Source organism: Neofelis nebulosa, chromosome X, assembly GCF_028018385.1.
Source record: "Neofelis nebulosa isolate mNeoNeb1 chromosome X, mNeoNeb1.pri, whole genome shotgun sequence".
Lineage (NCBI taxonomy): Eukaryota > Metazoa > Chordata > Mammalia > Carnivora > Felidae > Neofelis > Neofelis nebulosa.
In genome coordinates, this window is record NC_080800.1 from 88,157,677 (window position 1) to 88,181,023 (window position 23,347).

At 46.5% G+C, this 23,347-nt stretch overlaps 1 protein-coding gene across 1 annotated transcript in view; it reads right to left on the reverse strand.

Annotated features, from left to right (window-relative positions):
- Nucleotides 1–23,347, reverse strand: part of TSC22D3 (TSC22 domain family member 3) — a 62,876-nt gene that overhangs the window by 37,948 nt on the left and 1,581 nt on the right. The gene's annotated exons all lie outside the window — the stretch shown is intronic.

Genomic DNA, 23,347 nt, shown 5'->3' on the forward strand with positions numbered 1-23,347 from the left:
AAGATGTGCCTGCTTCCTCTGTCCCAGTCGAAAATGTTTCTGATTTGACAACTAGGTTTACAACAAGGGAGACACAATCTCCTCTCCAGACTGAAGCCCTTCCCCAGAATTCATACCCATCTCTGCCCACTTAATGCAGGGACCCCATGTGCTGGTGAGGTCTGGAGCCAAGATGCCATTCACCTTCCCTACTGGGCTTCAAGGCCTGGCAGGACCCACCCCTTGCTTCCTGGGGAGCATGAAAACAGTCATTAGTTCTTTGTCTGTGGTGGGGTGGTAGTGGGAGGGGATATGTGCTCCCTTGGCCAAGCCCCAGCCCTGGAGACAAAGAATAAGGAAGGAATGCACAAAGCACTGCACCTGGAGGCCAGGAGTCTGTCTCCACTAGTGCCACAGACCTGAGTGGAATGGGTGCTCTGAAAGACAGCTGGGTTGGAATTTGCTGTGGTCCCTTTGCACTGGAGAGGTTAGAAGCCATCTGGACAACTAGAGCTCTAAAGATGGAGTGCTGCTGCCCAGCTGAGATTCTCCAGAGACACACGGGAGCCTAATGAGGTTGCCAAGGGAGCCGTCTGGCAGCCTCACATCAGGGGAAGGGATATGGAGCAAAGACACAGAACCAGGCTCCAACAGAGGGCCCATAGCCAAGATAGGCATGGCAGGCAAAAATGCAAAGATCATTCACAAAGACAGCAAGTATTAAGTCCAGCTATAGCCCGACAGAGTGAGCCACTGTGCACCCCCTGCCTCTCGTGGGCGGTAGAGACTGGGGGAGCCGCATTCACCCAGATTGCCACAGGGCCAGCCATGGCAACATGGCCGTTGCGGCTGGTTCCAGGGTCTCGGCCTAACTGCCTTGCAAAAAGCAGCATGAGCCTCTCTGCCCTTCACCTACAGCTTGGCCCCTGGCAGGGTACACCTGGCCAGCTCCGATATTTTCTTAAGTGTGTGCTGAGCCAGAGAGGAGCAAGGGAGGGAGGAGGATGGACTCGAGGAAGGGAGGAAGGGCCAGGATGCCAGCCTCCTGAGGTAGATTCCGAATGAATACACTACTGACGGTGAAAGGTAGCAGCACAGCCTCTTCCAATTCTAGCACGTCTGGGAGTCATTTTTCAGCTCACACTTCCCTCCTGTGACAGATACATAAATCCTTGGCTGAAGAGGTTGCCGTGCCCCTTCCTGTCTCAGACACGATTTCCTCAGATGAATTGCACCACCTCCCTCAGACTTGCATGGGTCAGATGACCCAACCAGGCACAGTGACATAGCCATCAGGCTGCAATGAAGAGGGAGAAGGGAACTATGATTTCCTATCAGCAACCTGGCCCTGTCTCTCCCCGAGTCAAACCAGGTGCCAGTGGACAGGCCCCTTAGAACTTCCTGGACGAGTCCATGGCATAAACAACCATATGACAGGTTCCAAACACACCCAGAAATGACATCTGTGTGACTGAAAGCCAACTCCCAAGCATTTCTGGGTGTCTTTTTCCACTTTGTGAAATGTCCACGGCAGTGCTTGGTCTCAGCTCACCTTCTCCTTACACTCACATTCTCCTTCTAGTTCCTATATACCTCCAGGGACACAAGCTCACTTTTATTTCAACCCAAATAATGAGGAAGGAAGAACTACTGGGGGAAAAAATTAGACCCATAGCACAGTTTCAAAGCTGGCTATACATGATTAAAAAAAAAAAAAGATTACCCTTTTTTTTGGATTATCCACTGCCATGTCCGAGGTTACCCCGGCCATGTGAAATTCAACCATGATTGTATTTGGAATCCATTTACAAGCGGATAATTTATTTTTGCAAGAATCTTCCTTGTTTATGCTCAATTCAGACTGGTGTCAAAGAAACCCTGCATGCCTGAGTTCCCAGAGACTAGCTAGAAGGTGGAGGGTGGGCAACGTGGGATTCAGTGACTGCTGCGGATATTCCACAAAATGCATAATGAATATAGGAGTAAATCAAAATGTGACTCTACCCAGATCAAAGAATGTGGCTACGTGGGTATGGCAGCTAAAGACAGAGGTGGCAATGAATTGTTAGCACATAATTTAATATCATTAAGAAACAAGCATCCTGGATGCTCTAAATAGGAAAGAAACAGGTAGGAACTATGAGGTCATCTCCCTTCTCTACTCTATGGCCATCAGGCACTAATGAAACCCTACACTGCTCCAGTCTCCTGTTGGACAGCTAGCTCAAGGGGTTAGGGCAGGCAGTTGGGTCCTCTGTAGTCCAGTTAATTCTGCTCCTTTCCTATCTTGCCATCTTCCAAATGTGTGTCACTGGTCGGAGGAGAGATGGGGGGGTTGGCTAAAGGCAAAGGTGTGTCTGTTACATTCTCAACTGTTACAGAGGACAGAATGAAATCTAAGTGGAGAATTTGGAGATGGTCTAAAGGATAGAGAAATACAAGGTGGTTCAAAGTCTTTAAAAAAATAGATATCGCTAACTTGGAAAAGAGGGCTGACAAGGGGCAGAATAACTACCATTAAAGCATATTAAGTGGTGTATAAAAAAGCTGGAGGTTGGGGGCATCTGGGTGGCTCAGTTGGTTAAGCGTCCGACTCTTGATTTAGGCTCAAGTCATGATCTCAAGGTTCCTGAGATGGGTCCCGCATCAGGCTCTGCGCTTGACAGCACAGGGAACCTGCTTGAGATTCTCCCTCTTTCTCTGTCCCTCCTCGCTCTTGCTCTCTCTGTCTCTCTCAAAATAAATAAATAAACTTAAAAAAAAAGAAAAGAAAGATGGAGGTCAGAATTTAGGAGGAACAGTCTCAGAAAGCAAAGGTTGTTTAACAGCAGATTTACCACCAAAGGATATTGATGGTATTTCCTCTCTTGGAGGTGTTGGCTGCTCAGCTGTCTCTACTTGGCCCTTTTGCTAAAGACAGTTCCAGAGACCAAACAACACAGGAAAGAGATGTAAGGCTCCTGAGGTGCATCCTAGCTTGATGGCAGGAGACCACCTTTCTGCTTCCCTTCAGGGCTCATCCCCATTATCTGCAAGGTGAGCCCTGGGAGGAAACAGGGCATGTTCCCTGTCTCAGGGCAAGGGAAGGAGGAAGTGGACCAAACTTATTTACCCAGAGCCCATCACAAACTCCCAGCAGAAACAGGAACCCTCTTCTACAGTTTGATTTTATACAAATTTCCCACCAAATCTTGTCCGAATCTGTCCAGAAATCAGCACAAGTCCATGTCGCTTGCCACAGTCACTTATTTCCTGTCCTGCTGTGGCTTTGTGCATTCTGAGAAAGACTGTAACCTCCTTGACTTGCTTCCTGGAAATACCTCCTTACATTTGAGTTGAATTTGCCTGCGAACAATGCTGAGAAGAAATCGCTGGAAGGTGGTGAGGACAGCCCCACCAACTTTCCAGCGGCATTCTCCCCACCCTGTGTGTGGGGGTGTGGTAGAGACAGTGCCCTGGAGCAAGGCGAAGGCCTGCTGGTAATCTGGAGTGCTGAGTGTCATGGGGCAGCGCAGGACACTGGGGGTATAAAAATAGCAGGGTGTTCTTACACTTGGAATAGGGCTGTCACAGGAGGCCTTCAAGCTAGGTGTACATGGATGAGATGATCTCAAACCATACAGTATGGCTCTCATTATCCTCCGCCTCCTCTTTCCCGCCTCTGCTAACACAGTGTGGTAGTAGGGTCCCAAATGCAGTGATTTGCTTACCACTGTCAAGATATTAGCCACATGCGGGGCACCTGGGTGGCTCAGTCGGTTAATGTCGGACTTTGGCTCAGGTCACGATCTCACGGTCATGAGTTCGAGCCCCGTTATTGGCCTCTGTGCCGACAGCGTGGAGCCCACTTCAGATCCTCTGTCTCCCTCTCTCTCTGCCCTTCCCTAGCTTGTTTTCTCCCTATTTCATAAACAAATAAACATTAAAAAAATATTAGCCACATCTGAGTACTGCTAGTATAGTCATTTATTTAATATTTTCTCTAAAATAAGCAGATTCACTTGTGAAAAATGCTTTCACCTCAGGAACATTTTTGAGATCAAACAGTGTATGTGTTAGACACATCCCCTCCCCCACAACATGTCAAATAAATAAATAGCTATACAAATAGAAAAACAAAGTAGTCCATGTAACACCTAAAATCATTTTGCTTACCACCAGCATACATTTACCATGCTTGGGGAAACAGTACTCTCTGTATAGTGCCCGCAGATGGTCCCCACCGCCAACAGGCAAGGCTTTATCCTCCTCCAATGTAAAGCAGTCAGGGCTTTAGAATGCCCGCCTGGCCTGGAATACCTTTCCTGAGCCTGCCTCCCTCGTGCCTTCCTCTTAGGGCTAGGGCCCAGGCCCTTTATTAGTTTTCCCCTTTCAGGGGCCAGCCCCAGCCAAGGTTCCAGTTTGCAAGTTTGCGAAGGAACACAGGGCCCTTATTCTCAATCAAGTGCTCCTTCCCTCGAGCTATTTCCCCTGCTGAGAATTCCACACTAGACCTCACTTACCTCGGACAGTGCCCTCCCTGGAGTGGACTTCTTCAGCCTTGGCCCCAGGGGCTGCATTGGCGGAGTGCCCCAAGCCCACATCAGTAGCCTGCCAGTGCGGCCTGGTGCTCACACATGCCCCAGCAACCTCTGGATGGGAGCTGGGGACACGTGGTGCCCCTAGCTCGGAAGCCAGCCACCGGCCCTCTGCTCCTCGGGTGGTCGTTGGGAGATAGAAGGAGGCCTGGAGCAGGGACACGAAAGGAGGGGCCAAAGCCTGCTGCGGGCCAGAAAGATGTGCGCCCATATTGGCTAAACCCCAGGACTTTCTAAAAATCAGGGCTGAGATTCCTTCAAGCCCAGGCAGGGTGTCGACCCCTTGGGGATGCTTTACTAGAGATTCCTGTTTCCGCTGGAGTGTTACAACTTTTGTTGTTATTAAACAGATAATAATCCCCCCCCCGCCCCGTCCCTCACCACCCCCTACCCCCAATCTAACCTGGACACTCTCAGGGTCTCTGGATACAAAGCCCTTAGAGCAGCATAACTGCTCCTAGGCTGGAAGCCCGCCCACTCGGCTCCTGGCTCCTGGCGGCTCCCAGGGGCGCCCAGAGCCTCTTAACTTCCACCACCCAAGGGGAGACGCCTTCCAGTTCAGGGGAGCTGAGTTTGAAAACCCTGTGGTGAGGAAAAGCAAGCCAGGTGAGGACCCAAACCCTACAACTTTGAAAGGATACCGGTAGATTCTTATTTGTGACCTTGTTTCTTTGGAGGGGTTAATTAACCTCTACTTGGTCTGAGCGTGGCACAATCTACCTCCCCTCTTTCTTTCTGTCCTCTAAACTCTCTCTTCCTCCCCTTCCCTCCCTCAAATTCACCTTCTACCCTCTACCTGGCCTCTCCTCCTTTCTCCTCAGACCTCTCCTCCCTTTCTTCCTCTCTCCTTCCAGCAGCCCCTAAGATACCAAGGAAGACCATAGAGCCTATAGTGCAGCACTGTTTCTTGTAGGAATTCCAATATGCCTTCCGATCTCAGGGATCTATGGCTGATTGAGTGGCAAGAAATGATTGTTGAAGGTACTGAGCCAAGAAGAATGAGGACTAATAGCAAGGGAGCAGGGCGTGTGCTGGTGAGGATGAGGGCACTAGGGCAGTGAGCAGGTGTCTGGACAGGTGTGTGTGTGGGGGTGTTTCTCTTCTACTCAATCTCCCCATTGCAGCTTCCTAGCAGTGGAGATGCTGGTGGGAACATGGTTGGCAGAGGACATCGGAGATGACCTGCCACATAGGGAGCCCTGCGCTCTCATGCCTGGCCTTGCTAGGAGCTCTCCGGTTAGTGAGATGTCACCTACTATGACTTATAGACTCTCACCACACAACCCGGGGAGGGGTGACCAACTTTGAAAGACTCTGAATGCAGTGCAATGTACCAAACACTAATACTCACCAAGCAGATTGGTTTTATGGTAGCTCATCTGTGCATTAGTGGGGGGAGAGTAGCTATATATAATGTTTGTCAAATTCTCAAAGGGCCCTGCCTGAGTCATGCAGCTGTAGGTCTGGTGAAATTGGGGGATTTACCAAGCAAGCAGGTTTCTAAGACAAGGGGTCATTCTAGTCTCTCTTCTTAGGCTTTTTTTTAAATCTAGATGTGAACATCCAAGACCTGAAAATATCCCTGATTCAATTGAGAATCTTCACAAAGACATACACGAAGAACTAAAAAAAATGCATTCTGGATTGAGTACCTGAGTTTTGGGGCTTAAGGGGTCACTGGGAGACATTTAGCAGAGAGGCTTGTTAGCAACAGTACATTGACCACACCCCCTAACATCCTAGTTCTCCTTACTAACTCATTCCAAGCCCATCATCCTTTGAGTTTTGAAAATCAACCCTAATGTTCTACTAATCTGGACTCCCTCTTAAGGTCATGACTCTTTACACATTTACCACCTTCTCCTTCCCTCTTCTTGTTCCTGTGAACTCCTTCTCCCCAACCACACCATTCTAACATTCAGGGGTCCAATGACTTAGTCAAGTGTCTGTATATCCCATCCATGCACATCAGGAGTTTAGAGGCGTTTTCCTGAATATCTGAGTGGAAGAGGCTCCCCCCTCCCCCATTTTGTCAGTAGGGAAAGCAGCAGCCCACAGGAGGGCAGGGAGTTACTTACTCGAGCTCAAGCATCAGATTGGTGGCAAAGTCGGGACTGGAACCCAGATCTTCTGGATCTAAATCTGACCCACTTTCCACCACCTCGAGCTGTAGCTCCTCCAGGAACTGTGCCTCCTCCACGAGTTCAGGGTCCTCCCCAAGCTGGGGCTCCTCCACGAGCTGGGGCTCCTCTAGCCTTTCCCCTTTCATCTCACTGTTGCCCAGGAAAGCCTCGATTGCCTGGCAGGGGTTGGTTCCCTTTCTCTGTCTCTGTCTCTGTCTCTCTCCCCTCCCTCCCTCCCTTCCTTCCTCCCTCTCTCCCTTTCTCCTTCCGTGTCTCTCTCAATTGCTCTCTCCTTCTCTAGCTCCCTCTGTCACTGTTGGGCTAGGGTGGGAGCAACTGGAAGCTCTTTCCCAGCTCAAAAGAAAAGTGCTCTGGGAGCCTCAGGGCCAGCCTGAGCTGGCTGGGCTGTGGAGGCAGGAGGAAGTTCCTGGCCCTGAGTGCCTTGGGGGCTCCTAGGCTCTGAGGGAAGGCTGGAGCTCCTGGGGTGAGCCCTGCCCTCTGGATCTTCTGCGAAGGCCGAAGGCCGGGCCAGCTTCCTAAACTAACTCCCAGACTGAAGGGGAGGGCCGGATCCTCCAGGGGGGAGCCCAGACGGCGGCTCTGCCAGCCAGCCCCTGTGGTTGGAACTTTGAAAAAGACCAATGTTTCAGCAACTGATTTCTTTTCCAACATGAACAGCAGGCCTTTCTGTCCCCCTCGCATGACTGTGGCTGTGGCAAGCAGACCCAACCTGAGCAGAAGCAGGATTCCAGGGCTGGGGCTCCATAACACCCAAACCACTGGTCAATTCTATTAAATAAAATCAAATAAAAAAACACCTTTTTTGGCATCAGGTGGACCCAAAGCTGGTCTCCTGGCATGGAGATGTTGTGTACCTACTGGGATGGGATGTGCACGGCCATCTAGAGACGAGAAGCCAGAAGACCATTGGGTCAGAGAATCAGGAGACATGGTTTCTCTTTTCAGCTGGTCACTAATTGGCTGTTTGTTTTGGGGCAGGTACACAGCCTATTCTGGGCCTCAGTTTCCTCATCTGTAATGGGAGGGGATCAGACCAAATGGCTGCGAAAGCCCTACTAGTTTTGAGCCTCTGAGTCTGTGTCTAAGATGTATGTGGAGGCAGAAGGTGCTGGCCCCCAACTCTGGGAAGGGGGAGGCTCAAGGTCTTGAAGAGGTAGTCCATCTCCATCTTCACTGCCCTCTGAAACCCTTTTTCATTTGTTAGCAATGCCAGTAGAGTGCTCTCATGCTTCTGTGGGTTTTGATCTCTGGTAAAAATCTCAAAAGCTTGCCCTACGTACCGCCACCCTCCCAGGAAAGAAGAAAGCTAAAAGCCTTCTCAGTCATTTATACCTGAGTGTGAATGAAGAAGGTTCAGAGAGCAAGCCTTGACAGGGAGAAAGCTTGCCAGACTGGGTTGCAGGTGTTACCTGGCTCTGGGCAGGAGAGGGTGTGTGATTGATGGAGTGAGGGGAGGGGTCAGTGAGTGGACTGGTGAGAGAGGAAGGCAAATCAGAGAAGGTTTTGTTCTGGTTCCACAGAAGATTTGCCTGATGTAATGAACTGAATGCTTCCTGGGAGCACCCTCTCACTTAACCTTTCCAACCACACCCCCCCATTCTTTAGATGAGGAAACTGAGGTCCAGGGAAGTCACTTGCCAAGGTTGCAGAATCTGTCAATGGTAGTTTATCAGATGTGAAGCCCCTGGCTTCATGAGCACATGGTGGCTAATGTTCTCTGCTTCTTGGTGGCCCCTTCAGGGTCTTTCGAGGGTGGAGAAGCCCATCCCAGCTCCCCTACAATGGCCAGCACCTCCCACTCTTCTGGTAGAGGGACAGGGAAAAGCAGAGTAGGATCCTGATTCTCTAGAATCCTGACTCCCCAGGACTCAACAGCCCTGGGTACGCCTCGCAGTTACTGCTAGAATATGATATAATATGTCTCCTACGTTTGAATAGGAGAGTAAAAACACAGCATTTTGGAGACATGGCCATTTCTGGGGGCCAATTTCAAGTATAATTTTCAGTGTGTTAATTCTTTATTTGTTTCACTGACCTTCATCCTGTTCATCTGGCAAGTGAGCTCTTCAAAGTCTTCCTGATCCTGATTTTCGGCTGATAGACTATTACAGCCTTTAGAGAATCACTCTGCCTAAATCAAGACTGCTTGATCTTGGCAATGAGAAAATGTCCTTGGGGTTTGCTTCTATATGAAGGCTTCAGTGAACCAGAGGAACTTCAAATCCATGTCTTAGGGCATCGTAGTGACTGGGTTCATTTTGCCTTTCCTCGCTAATGATTTGGGGCAAGAATTGCTCATAGAGGGGTACATGCAGTGCTCAAAGTTTTAACAAGGTGACTTCTTTTTTCAGACTTTCTAATCCTAGAGGAAGCCCCCTTAGCTTGTGTTTTTGTGGCTTCCTGCACCTTTCCTTCATTATGACCAATTGTATGATACATTTATTTGTGTAATTATTATTTAATGTCTGTCTCTACCACTAGATTGTGAGTTTCCTGCCACAAGGATTCTGCCTGGTTTGTTGGCTGCCACTGTGTCCCTTGTGTCTAATCTTCTTTGTGTGAGAGGAAGAAGAAATCCTCTTCTTCCACCTGGGGTGGGCAGTCTTATACCAATGCTCCCAGCACAGGGGTGCTCCCCAAAACTGTAAGATGGTGGAAAATGGGTGCCCCCCCCCCACTGAAGCTAATTTGGCTAAGAGATGAGAAGGAGGCATGGGGAAAGGTGCCCTAACCGCTCTTGAGTCCATACCCCCACACCATTCCAGGCCCGGGAGGTATGTGCTAGGTTTAATGACTGGCCTCCAATGGAAATTTCATAGACATTTTTATTATGCAAGTATTTTCGTGCAAACACTTTCTTTCATATGCCACACATGCACTTTGCTTTTCCTTCTGAGTACCTGCTTCTGACTCCTTTGCCTGTCTGTCCCCTTCTGTCCATGGTCCTTATAAACCAGCTCCTCTTACACCTTTACCCAGTTCTTTATTTCTACCGTCACCACCTTCCCCACATTTACGAAGTATTATAACATCCCATGGTCCTTTCATTTAGCTTCTCTGAATGCTTGTAGTCAGGAAGTTCTTCCTATTATCTAATCTCAATTCTTCATGCTACAGTAGAGGCCTGTTTCCTCTTGTTCTGTTCCTAGTGTGGCTTGGAAGCAGCTAGTCACCATCTCTGAGTTGTGACTTTTCTTATATTTGAAGATCAACCACTCTTCTCTCTCTTCACCACCCTCCCCTCCACCCTCAAACTCCTCTTAGATCAATCATCATCTTAGTTCCTATAGCTCTGCCCCACCGCTCCTTGAAGTCCCAAGTTTACCTCCCATTGGCTAAATAAGTCTCAGTGGCCTTATCTGGACCCTTCACAATTAGATTCCCTTGGATCGTGCCAAGCTCTTGACTGTTACCTGCCTTGCCATTATGGTGGGACCACCTCTCTCCAGTGAAAGCTCCTTGGAGCCCCTTGATCAATGTCTTTGCCCCTCTCCAAGGTGCAGCCCCCCTTCCCCTCTGTTTTCAAGTTGTTTTTCAGCCTGGACAAACATCTGACATTTGCAGCCCAGAAAATTTACACCTCAGGCTCCAGAAAGGAGTACAGCCTGAAGCTCTGTGCCCCACTGCCTCTGTACAATGAGGAGCATTCATAACTCAGAAGGAAGCCCACAAAGAGAAAAGAAAACCCAGATAACCCTCCCCTTTCTCTTTTCTTTATAGTAAATAATTTACAAAACCAAATTTTCCTCCCCACAGGCTATACTCACTTTATCACCGGTCCCCAGGGCCAGCCTTTACACATTTCCATACTGTCATGGACTATTTTTAGCAAAGGATGACATTAAGTACTAGTTGCCCCGTGTGCTTCAAACTCATCTCTTCCTCTTGTCAGAATATTAGTCCTCCTCTTTTGGACCTGCCAGCTACTCATGGCCTAGAGATATTTCCAAGGGTGTGAGCAGCTACCTAGTGGTATGACTTCAGTGGGTCTTTACTAAGTCCTCTGTTTTAAAATGTCTCATTTGGGGGCACCTGGGTGGCTCAGTCAGTTAAGCATCCGACTTCGGCTCAGGTAATGATCTCACAGTCTGTGAGTTTGAGCCCTGTGTTGGGCTCTGTGCTGACAGCTCAGAGCCTGGAGCCTGCTTCAGATTCTGTGTCTCCCTCTCTTTCTGTTCATGATCCTCCCCTGTTCATGATCCATCTCTCTCTGTCTCAAAAATAAACATTAAAAAAATTTTAAAAATTAAAAAAAAAAAATGTCTCATTTGGCCCAGATCTGCTCATTAGAATTAGACTGGGTCTGATGATTTCAGTATTAGAGATTCATTTCTTTAACTCAATATCACTTCCTCAGGAAGCCTTGTCTGCTCCGTTGTTATATTCTCTGTCAAAAGCTCGTTCCTTTTCCCTCTTGGCACTTACTTAGTTTGTAAATACACATCCATTAATGTGACTGTTTGGTTGTTGTCTATCTCTCCTACTCTGCTGATTATTCTATGATGGCTGTGACCATGTCTCTTGTTGTGGGTTTCCCATTCTATTCCCAGTGCCTAACAGTGAGCCTGGCACATGGAAGGTGTGCAGAAAATACTTGTTGCTGACCAAACATGCTCATAAATTTAAATGTGAGTTCTCCAGGGCACTGGTGGGAAAGGGTGTGAGCACGAGTGCCCAGCATTCTAGTTGGGGGAGAGGGTCCCAGAAAGCAAGGGCAGAGTGCTGACCATAAGTAGCACTCTCCTTCCCCAGGTGACTTGAAGCTGGTTCCCTTTGCTATCCCTTTCCTATCAGCTTGAGGCTTCCCTCCTTTCTCAGCTTTACCCCAGGACCTTCTTTGGTAGGGCATCCGGGAAAGAAGGATTTGACCAAGGTGCATATAAGGCTAAAACTAGCAACTTTTTAAGGCTAGCAACTTTTTTCCAAAGACACTTGGGCAAACTGTGTATATATTCTCATGGCAGCACCTTGACATGTCCCTGGTTCTGTTACCCACCTCAGAAGGGGCTTGGTGGAGATCAAGGCCAGGGGTGCTGAGATATGAAGCCGCACACCCCCCTGGGTCCTCTGGTGCTCACCTTCGACTGTACTCCCAAGCTCAACCCACCTGGTCCCAGTGAGCTTTCTTCAGGCCCTAGAGGCCCTAACCTACCAGGGCTAGCCCAGGTCCCTGAGGAGAGAGTGCTAGGGACCAGCTCACCTAGAGTCAAGAGGAGCAAGGAGAGGAGGGCCAGAGTTGGCCTTCCTCTAGTTCCTGAAGCTTGGAGACTCTGGGTTTCAGTCTAGGAAGAATGGAAAGTGTTCTTGGCTGCTGTCCCCACTCCAGGCCAGCCCCTTCCTACCCACGATCCCCACTGGACTGGCAAGCCTCCCCTCCCCTGTCCCAACCAGGGAGCACTGTAGCTGCTTCCCATCATGCCAAAGCCAAACCATTCTTAAGGCCCGCTGGAAGCCACCACCATACAGAGACTCTCCCTTCCTAGTTTGCTTCGGCACCACCCAAGTTCCAGACCTGCAGAACCAGGGCGCAGCAAGTTTAAGGCCTTTCCGTCAAGGAGCAGGAGTCCCTGCTGGGCCTGAGTTGTTCTAGTGGAACTGCTTTGTTCCCCTGAAGGCCTTCGGGACAGCTACTCTACTCCTCTACTCTTAGCTCCCCAGGCCCCATCCTAGCCTCTTCCTCCTTCCAGCTCTTCTTCAGTGCTAGGCAGGGTAAGCACTCAATAAATCCACAGTGGGTGCTCAGTAAAAGTGGGCCCTTGGTCAGTAAATGATGAACTGATTGACTGAGATGCTTGGTCACTCAGTCCAAGGCTGAATGAGGTGCTGCCATCATTCATTTCTCTGTGTACCTGGGCCGGCCAAGTATGTTGCCTTAAAACAGAGCAGGGCTGGGGCGCCTGGGTGGCTCAGTCGGTTAAGCGGCCGACTTCGGCTCAGGTCATGATCTCGCGGTCCGTGAGTTCGAGCCCCGCGTCAGGCTCTGTGCTGACAGCTCAGAGCCTGGAGCCTGTTTCGGATTCTGTGTCTCCCTCTCTCTCTCTGACCCTCCCCCGTTCATGCTCTGTCTCTCTCTGTCTCAAAAAATAAATAAACGTTAAAAAAAAAAATTAAAAAAAAAAACAGAGCAGGGCTTTTCTTATTCTTTCCTTGTTGTTGTTTTCGTCTTTGTTATGTTTTGTTTTGTTTGGCTTTGTTTTTACTGCAATGGACTCTAAACTGGAAGGGCAGGGGGATAGGGACAAGCAAAGGGCTCAAAGCCTGGGAGGGCTCTCAAGAAAAGGAAATTCTGCACCTCAACCTCACACTCCCCAACATTGACTAGATTCTGGCCGTGATCTGGGAAACTTCAGGGAGCTCTCCTGAGCCCTGAGATGATGGTCTCGAGTTTGTCTGAGGATTCATGAATCTGAGCTTTGGATATAACGTGTCTACTGGTAATTCCCACACCACTTTTCTTTTTACATTGTTTCCCCATTTCTTCCTCTTTTTCTCTAACCAGAGAGCAGTGTCCCCAACTACTCTCAGCCTGTGAGCCACTTACTGGCTGGCAGCACAGTGGGGCGGGCTCAGGCAAACACTGGGGAAGAGCAGAAGAGGAACTATTGGTTTAGTCACAAACTTTGAGCCAATGGAATTTTAGATTGATTGGGCTATTCTGTGTTGTAGATAGTCAAATGAGCTTATTAAAGAAATATGTCAGCGAATTTGGTAAGCCTGATTTTGCTGGGGGCTCAGTTGCAGCAAGCTGTAATGTAATTTTCTGAATAGACCAGGAAGAAAGCTAAGAATCATTGTGAATTCAGGCCAGCCTGGGGACTCTAAGGCTTCATGAAGACTATACTGGGAATTGGCCTTCTTTTAAACAGCTCCTCCAGCTTGTAGTAAACCCTTTTCTGCATGGGGTCCCAGAGCAGTCCCTGAACCAACAAGCAGATACAAAAGGAAGAGGGACTTCTAAGACCTGTTCTGGGGCCCCTCCAGATGCACCAGGCTGTCTCTTAAGCAGCATAGGATCAGGTAATAGAGGAAGTTGCCCTCCCTGCCCCCCTCCTGCCCCCACCACCGAATGCCCCAAACCACACTAAGCCCACAGCAGCTCACCTGCCTGCTTACATTTGCTGCTGAGTGCGGGGACTCAGGCTGGATCACCTTTGCAACCTGGTTGCCTCTGAGAAGACTGCTTGCCTGACACTACAGGGAGAGTAGGCTTTTCCCCTGGAAATATGATTGAGCTCTGTAGACCCCCAGCAGGCTTCTGAATGCCTGGCCTCAGGGAAGCCTGCCACTGAGCAAGCAGAAGCTTGATGCCTCAGTAACCTGGTTCTGTTACATAAGGCACTATGGGAGATATGAGTCAGGGCCCTCAGGCTGGCCTAGGCCCAACCTAGTCTGGGAGTGAGGCTATGCAAGGTGAGGGAGGGCAGTCGAGGGGTGGTGTGTATATGTGGAGGAAGCCAGCAAGGAGCCATTGGAACCACTTCTCTTCTTATCACTTCTCACCCCCTTCTTCCTCAGGGATAGCAGGCATGGCCAATCAATGGCCTAGACAGCTCTGACGGAAATCCTGGCCAGACCCTTAAGCTGTGAGCAGCTGCTCTACATCTCCCCTGAAGAGAAGACAAGAGGAAGTGGGTTGAATACCCGAGCCTATTTTGTGACTAAATTCTTCCTTCGAGAAAGGATGAGGAAGGTCCCTGTGGGGCTTTGTCCACAGGCAGGGCCCTGATTTTAAGCTGGGCCTATCTGAGGAAAGTGGCTCCCAGGAGAGGAAGGTTGATAGCATAGCCTGGGGCATCACTGATCAAGCCTGCTTCCAGCTCTTGTTTCTCCTTGGGCTAGTGTCTGCACCATGGGAAGCTTCCCATTCGGTCTCCTGTACTGGCTGGCTAGGATCTCACACCTGTTCCCGAAAGGGCAATAGTTACTTTAAGGCAGGGATCTCCAGCTAGAAGGTACAAGTGAATTCGACTTGCCCACTGATAAGATTCCCTGCTGCCTGGATTAGCATTTGGAAAAGTCTGCTTTCTACCTCACAGACCCCTGTCTTATGCCCACTCTGACTCCTTAGCCCAGATGAATTTCGGCACAGTCGATAGGGGCCTCCATAAGCCCCTGCCAAGACTCCTCATCAAACCTTTTTTTGAGGCTAAGCTCTAGCCTTCTGGACTTCATGGGGCTTCCATTAGCACACAGGGTTCTATGGAGGGCCTGCTCTGCCAAAAGCTGTGGTCTTACAGCAAAGCCCTAATCCTTGTCCCATTATTGCAGGCACTGGGATGGCACAGCATGTCCTGGGCTGTTACTGTGGCTTCATCTAAAAGGGAAATTTTGTCTTTTTGACCCCTGTGGTCATGGAATGCCTTCCTTTGAGCGCACTGAGCATACAGAGTGCCCCACCAAATGTGCCCAAGCTTTAGTCCCACTTGGCACGTTGGCTTCTCTGGAGCTCAAGAGTCTATTTTGCACGACACCGACCAATTTATTATGTAAACTCAGCCACCCATGACAAATTTTGGCTTTGTAGTTATCTTGAGGGATGCCTTAAATAAGAGGAGAAAGTTCAGGTAGGAGCAGCATCGTGATGAGCAAACACAGTGCAACGGCCACCGCCAGGTGCAGACAAGGCTGGCCTCACTCCTCTCACCCGGCCCCACAAGGTCGGGGGCAAGTACTGGCCAGACACATCCATCTCCATTTATCCAGACTCCCTGGCCTTCAGGACCTGTTATGGAAAGGAGCCAACACTCTACCTGGAATCGAGAGCTTGTTAGTTTATCTGGATGTGCAAATATAAGCAGGAGTATAACCTTCTCTTCAGGCAGGGAGGGAAAATAAGGTCACCCTGGAAGAGTTATTTTCTGAGGGGTGGGCTCACTCACATGGGTCCATTCCTTGCAAACTGGAGGCGTAGGTGAAATTTGTGCTCTGTTCTTACTATTTGTCTTTATGAGCACAAACCTTCCACCTTCACCTCTTCAGCTCTCATGCTACCCAGAGCCCTGGGCTGCAGCAAACCTTCTGTGGATTCCAGCCTTGTCTCCCTACCTCTCTTCTCCAAACTTGGCTTTCCCATGCTTCATTCCCATAGAGCCTTCCTTCCAGTCAGTTGCCTCCCTCAAAGAAAGTCTGGTAAATAAATCCACACAAAGAAGTCAATGATAATTAATGATGTCACATGTGACTCTTTTAAAAGGTATGGTAGACCCTGGACATTTATGAAAGGGACACACTAATTCATGAGCATCCCAAGACCATATCATTTTCCCTATAAAGCTTCTATGTCCATCACTTCATTAAACTTTTTTTAAAGAATTTTTTTTTATTTTTGTTAATATGGAAGAAATGTTAACAGTAAAACTGGTGAACCTAGGGTACATGTACTGAATTACTGGAGGCTTTTTTCATTTTATTTTCTTGCTAAATACACTTAAATTAAGCTTTACTGAGGGCTAATAAAGTACAAGGGTTACTTTGAAGTGATGCTCTAACCCATTTTGTTTGCTAATGTATGTGGAAATAGCTTAGTCGGCCCTGGTGCTATAATATAATACTATAGACTGGGTGGCCTCAACCATAGGCAGTGATTTTTCATAGTTAAAAGTTGGAGGTCCAAATTCAAGATACTAGCCAGCTGGATCCTGGTGAGAACTCTCTTCTGCTGATAGCCACTTTTTCACTGTGTCTTCATCTAGTCAAGAGAGAACTGTGGAGTCTCTTCCTTTCCTTAGAAGGACCTTGATGCCATTGGGAGAGCCCCACTCTCATGAAGCCACTTTTAGCTAAACCTGTCTCGCAGAGGCCACATCTCTAACCACTGTCACATTGGGAGTTAAATTTGGGAGGACACAATACAGGCCATAGCAGTCAGGTCTCAAATCGTTAGTCTTCTGTAATTCATTTTGTGCTTATAGGCTTGAATACAGAAAAAAGAAAAAACTTGAACTTTTCCATACTCCTTTCTTTAGAAAGGATAAGAAGCTGCTGAAGCCTTGCCCACTCTTCTCTTTCTTTTTTTTCTTTTTTTTTTTTTCTGGATGTCCATTTGGTGACAGGATTTGGACATGAGTACGTATCGGCCAGAGGACCCATCAAGGTGGGAAATGGCTGTGTTTTTCTTTTTCTTTTTTACTTTTCTTTTTTTATTTCTTTAATTTAATTTTTTATTTTTTTAAAATTTACATCCAAATTAGTTAGCATATAGTGCAACAATGATTTCAGGAGTAGATTCCTTAGTGCCCCTTACCCATTTATCCCATACCCCCTCCCACAACCCCTCCCGTAACCCTCAGTTTGTTCTCCATATTTATGAGTCTCTTCTGTTTTGTCCCCCTCCCTGTTTTTATATTATTTTTGTTTCCCTTCCTTTATGTTCATCTGTTTTGTCTCTTAAAGTCCTCATATGAATGAAGTCATATGATTTTTGTCTTTCTCTGACTGACTAATTTCACTTAGCATAATACCCTCCAGTTCCATCCACATGGTTGCAAATGGCAAGATTTCATTCTTTTTGATTGCCGAGAAATACTCCATTGTATATATATATATATATATATATATATATATATATATATATATACAATATACAATATATACCATACACAATATATATGTATATATATGATATATATTTGTGTATATATATATATATATATATATAAAGAAGATATATCCACATCTTCTTTATCCATTCATCCATCTATGGACATTTGGGCTCTTTCCATACTTTGGCTATTGTTGATAGTGTGCTATAAACATGGGGGTACATGTGTCCCTTTGAAACAGCACACCTGTATCCCTTGGATAAATGCCTAGTAGTGCAATTGCTGGGTCACAGAGTAGTTCTATTTTTAGTTTTTTGAGCAACTTCCATACTGTTTTCCAGAGTGGCTGCACCAGCTTGCATTCCCAACTTCATTAAACTTTTTAGCTTTCTTTTCATGGTGTTCACTAGCAGCTGACTCAGGAAGGGGGTGTTGTCCTCAAAGAAACAGATGTTTCCTCATTTCATAGAATCACTACATTTGTCTAGACTCTGAGGAGAGGACCTGGGCAATCCCACTTCTATGTGTCTAGACCCCAAAGAATTGAAAAAAGGGACTCAAAAAGATACCCATAGGGGCACCTGGATGGGTCAGTTGGTTAAGCTTCTGACTCTTCATTTCAGCTCAGGTCATGATCTCACTGTCATGAGATCAAGTCCTGTGTCAGGCTCTGTGCTGGGCGTGGAACTTGCTTAAGATTCTCTCTCTCCCTCTCTCTCTCTGCCCCTCCCCCGTGTGTGTACTCTCTCTCTCTCTCTAAAAAAAAAAAAAAAAAAGAAAAAAAAGATACCTGCCTACCCATGTTACTAGCAGCATATTTCACCATAGCCAACAGGTGGAGACAATCCAAATGTCTGTGGACAGATGAATGGTTAAACAAAATGTAGTTTACCCACACAATGGAATATTATTCAGTCATTAAGAAGGAATGAACTACTGTTACATGCCACCACATGGGTGAACCTTGAAAACATTATGCTAAGTGAAAGAAGCTGGACACAAAAAGCCACATGTTGTATGAGTCCACTTATGTAAAATATCTAGAGCAGGCAAATTCATAGAGACAGAAAGTAGAATAGAAGTGACCAGGGGCTGAGGGGAGGAGAGAATGGGGAGTTATTGTTTAATAGGTATGGAGTTTCTGTTTGGGATGATCACAAAATTCAGGAAATGGATAGCAGTGATGGTTGCACAACATTGTGAATGCCTTTAATGCCACTGAATTGTATACTTAAAAATGGTTCTAATGTCACTGAATTGTATACTTAAAATGCTTAAAATGGCAAATGTTATGTTATATACATCTTACTGTAATATATGTATATACTACTTATATACTTTATATGCATACATAAAATGCACACACATCATATATACATATGACATACGCATGTCATATACATACACTGGTGAAAGCCTCTTAGCACATGGAATTCACATCTGTGCTTCAAGAAAAATACAATTACTTACATGTTGAGATTCTCATGAGGCATCCAAACCATAAATATTAAGTTTGCAAATGCATTTGCATTTTTAACAGGGAATGTGCCTTAATCCAATAGTGCCTATTCTTTGTCAGACCACTAGGCACTCAGGAAATAGTTATTTTATTTTATTTTTTTTTAACGTTTATTTATTTTTGAGACAGAGAGAGACGTAGCATGAAGGGGGGAGGGTCAGAGAGAGGGAGACACACAATCGGAAACAGGCTCCAGGCTCTGAGCTGTCAGCACAGAGCCCGACACGGGGCTCGAACTCACGGACCGTGAGATCATGACCTGAGCCAAAGTCGGCCGCTTAACCGACTGAGCCACCCAGGCGCCCCAAGAAATAGTTATTTTAAATAACCTTGGGCTAGGGAAGGACTTTCGAAGCTTGATACCAAAGGCAAAAAATCACAAAGGCAAAGAATGACAGGCTTAACCACAGGGAAACCCAAAACCTCTCCATAGCAAAAACAAAAACAAAAAACAAAACAAAACAAAACAAAAAAACCACCAAAAACAAAAAACTTCCATCCTCAAAATCAAATGGCAAATTAGTTGACAAAGGTTGCAATCTCTAATTCAGGGTTTCTCACGGTGTGGTTCTGCATATCACTGGTGCCACGGGAGAGAGGTTTGGTTTTAGATGGTACACAGTCATAGAACTGAATTTTAGAGTATGAATTTGGACATGACAGCAGACAGGCAGGGGAGTCATTTTGCCCCTCAAATCACACCATGTAAGTGGCTACGCCCTCAGAAGTCAAATCCAGGAATATACACTTATGAAATCATTAGTACTAAGACCTACTTAGAGAAGCACAAATAATTTTTATGCAAATTTTTCTTGGAAACCTGCTCTCTGAATCTCCATCTTTCCCCTTACTGCTATATATCAACTCAATAGGGAAAGTGAAATGAATTAGCACACACAAAGCCATTCAACATTTTTGCTCTTTATTACTTTCTAAGCATCTGAGTGTGGGAACTAGTTGTTGCCAGCTAGAAGCTTAAAGGTAGACTCCTAGGACTTTTAGAGCTGGAAGCAAACTCAGATTCAGAGTGTGTCAGACCACACTGGGCAAGTGTGCCTGGGGACCAAAGGCAGAACAGCCGATTAAGAAGTTTTGAATAAATTCTTAGAAATAAAATTTGAGGTTATAACAACAGCAATAATAGACCATGGCGAAAGCTCTCACACCAGCTTGCCACACCTTACCAATCAGTTAAGGCCCCTCGAATTTCAACTTTGCAAGGTTTTTTTCATAGGCTACATTTATTTTATTTTGTTTTATTTACAATTTTTTAATGTTTATTTTTATTTTTGAGAGAGAGACACACACACACACAGAGTGTGAGCAGGGGAGGGGCAAAGAGAGAGGGAGACACAGAATCCTAAGCAGGTTCAGGCTCCAAACTGTCAGCACAGAGCCCAACTCGGGACTTGAACTCATGCACTGTGAGATCATGACCTGAGCCGAAGTCAGATGCTCAACTTACTGAGCCACCCAGGCGCCCCTATTTACATTTTTTTAAACTTACATTTTTTTAAAAGTAGGCTCCACGCCCAACAACGTAAGGCTTGAACTCATGACCCTGAGATCAAGAGTCACCTCTATGGATTGAGCCAGCCAGGCATCCCTCATAGGCTATATTTAAATTGGAAATTTTAGCTGCTTATCCAGTATGTTCTATCTGCCTCCTTAGTTTTCCAGTCTTAGAAGTATATTCAAATGGTAAGGCAGAGTCCCTTAATAAAAGGGTGACCAACCATCCCAGTTTCCCTGGGACTATCCCAGTTTGAGCGTTGAAAGTCTTGTTTCCTCACATTGGAGGGTTTGTCAACCTATCTAGTAAGGACATTTTAACCACTTGATTAGTTTCTGGGCTAATATTTACCTCTGCTTAACAATTCTTTCTTTGCAGACAATTCTTTAGTGTCTGATTGATCTTAGGTGGAGTTTTGGCTTTGCTCTTTGTTGTGAGGCATCAGGCAAGTTACTTCATTTTCCCAAGCCTCAATTTCCTTTATTAAAAATCAAAAAGGATGATAACAGTACCCATTTCATTGGGTTGGTGTAAGTATCAAATGAGATTAGTATATATTGTTGTAAATGCTCCATCAATGTTAGCTATTAATCTATTATAATTGTTAGTTACCTAACACAAGATTGAAGGGATGGTATTTAAAACACATCTTCCCTCACTCAATATTTTTTTCAAGTTTATTTATTTATCTTGAGAGAGACAGCATGAGTCAGGGAGGGGCAGAGAGAGAGGGAGACAGAGAATCCCAAGCAGGCTCTGCTCTGCCAGTACAGAGCCTGACCCGGTGCTCAAACTCATGAACCATGAGATCATGACCTGCGCTGAAATTCAGTCAGATACTTAACCAACTGAGCCATCCAGGCACCCCCCCCCCCCAATATTTTAGAGGCAACTTCACATACCAACAAGCTGCATGCCTGTTACCACTCATTCATAGGTATATACACAGCACGGTCCACTGGAACTACCAAGCTATGAGAGTTAATGCATGTGGCTCAAACAACAACAGAAATCCCACTTAAATATTAGTAAGTATTTTTCCAAAGACTAGGTTAAAATTGTAAAATCTTTACATAAGACCACACCAATAATTAAGCAGTCATTTGACAAAAAAACAACAGCAACATAACAACACAATGGTTATGAGCACTGGCTATATAACAGGAAGCCAAGGGAAAACCAAGTGAGTGTAAAACGCATCCCTGCCCTCATATTGCTTACACCCTTGTGTTCCAAGGATACCACGAGCTAAGCCCAGGAGCCAGGGACAGATCAAAGCAGACAAACCAGATAGAAACAAAGAATGTGCCCTGCCCTTCCTCCCTAGAATATAGGGGCCCTTGCAGCAGGAGAGTAGGCTGCAGAAGAGGCAGGAGAGTCTCTCTCCCAGGAGAAGAGGCAGGCTTGAAAGTAGACAAATTAAAAGAAAAAAGACACCCAAGCAGGAATTTGAAATATCAAATCATTAAATGGAATAGAAGTAAAAATGATGGCACTTGAAACATTAAATCATTAAATGGAACAGAAGTAAAAAGTATGGCTGAGTTTTGAAGACAGAAACCCTGGAATAAATGAAGTAAGAAAAGACAAAATTTTCACTTTGGAGAAGGCTGCCCAGCTCAGATACAGGAGAAGTCCCATGACCGACAATAATGGTCTCCTACTCTGCTAAGGAGCATGTCATTCTGGGCAAAAGCTAAACCAAACTCAGAATCTCCAATTTCTGAGGTCCCAGGAAAGGTCAAGGAAGATGAGATAATGCTTTGTCCTGCTGGAACTATAGGGCTATTACCACAGGACCAGGTCACTCCCCAGCCTCACCGAAGCCAGAGGGCTTGCTGGTTTGCTACTCAGCTGTTTGGGACACTGAGTTGCTCTGATTCCAGGAGGCAGAGTACTCAGGTACACCTTCTTAACAATTCGCCCTGCTCCCTCCACCCATACCCCCAACCCATAGTATTTCCAGGCTTTGCCAAGAACCAAGAGTCAACAGACAGGTGTCAATAGAGTAGGTGACAAAGGAGGTTTTTCCATTCAAGAAACCCAGATAACCAGAAAGCATCCCAAGGTATGCCACAAGCCAACATTTTGATCTCAGGCTCTCAGCCTCATACCTCATGCACATAGGTCTGACCTCTTAGGCCCTGAACCTAGGAACAAGAGCTGAGGAAGCTTTCCCTCCTATACTTCAGCAATGCCATTTTGGGGCAGTTTCTCTCCCAGTTGAAATAGTACAAATGCTACAGGCCCTCTTTCCAGGTGTTTCTGCCACCCCTCCCCCACCACCAATTTCCTACAGAGCGGAGGGCTTTAGCTCCGCAGGAATGCAGAGTCTGTCTGTGGTGTGAATACACTTGTAGTAATCTTTGGCCAGAAATGGAAGATTCCCTCGAAACCTGTTCCACATGTGGCCTGGTTTCTTCGAGACAATGAGATAAATTGATGCATAATGTGAAACAATAAATGAGAAAGTGCATTGAAGGCATGGAAAATGCCTGAGAAATACAACTTGTTATGATAATGCTTAGCGAAGTGAGCAGCCCTGCTTGTCCCCTCCTGGAATTTCTGGGCCGAAGAGGCAAACCTGGTCCTTAGCATCAAGTGAGGGCAGTTCCTACCAATCTTAATTGCTTATAAAATTTCCTATGTGTGCTTCATTGAAAAGCCGCCCAATGATTCAAATATTCTGTGGATGCTCAAAATTGCTTATTACCTTGCCTCAACATACCACCTGCCCATGACCTGGGATCTCAGAACTACAAGGAACCTTAAGAGGCCAGAGTGATCAGGGAACTTGCCCAGGTTCACACACCGAAGTAGAGCCACAATTTGTACCATAGGTCTATCTCAGCGGGGTTCTCTTTCTCTTAATATAACCTTTGTTGTTGAGAGAATAAGATCCACCCCTATACACACGCACTAACACACACACACACACACACACTAGTGTCCCATCCCAATGGTTCTAAGAACACCAGACCTAAGGCTGGGTTTCCTGCTTCCCCTGACTCAAAATTGCCTCAGTTGTCTCCCCGCTAAAGACTGACTCTTACCAGAGTGTCTCAGACTGGATG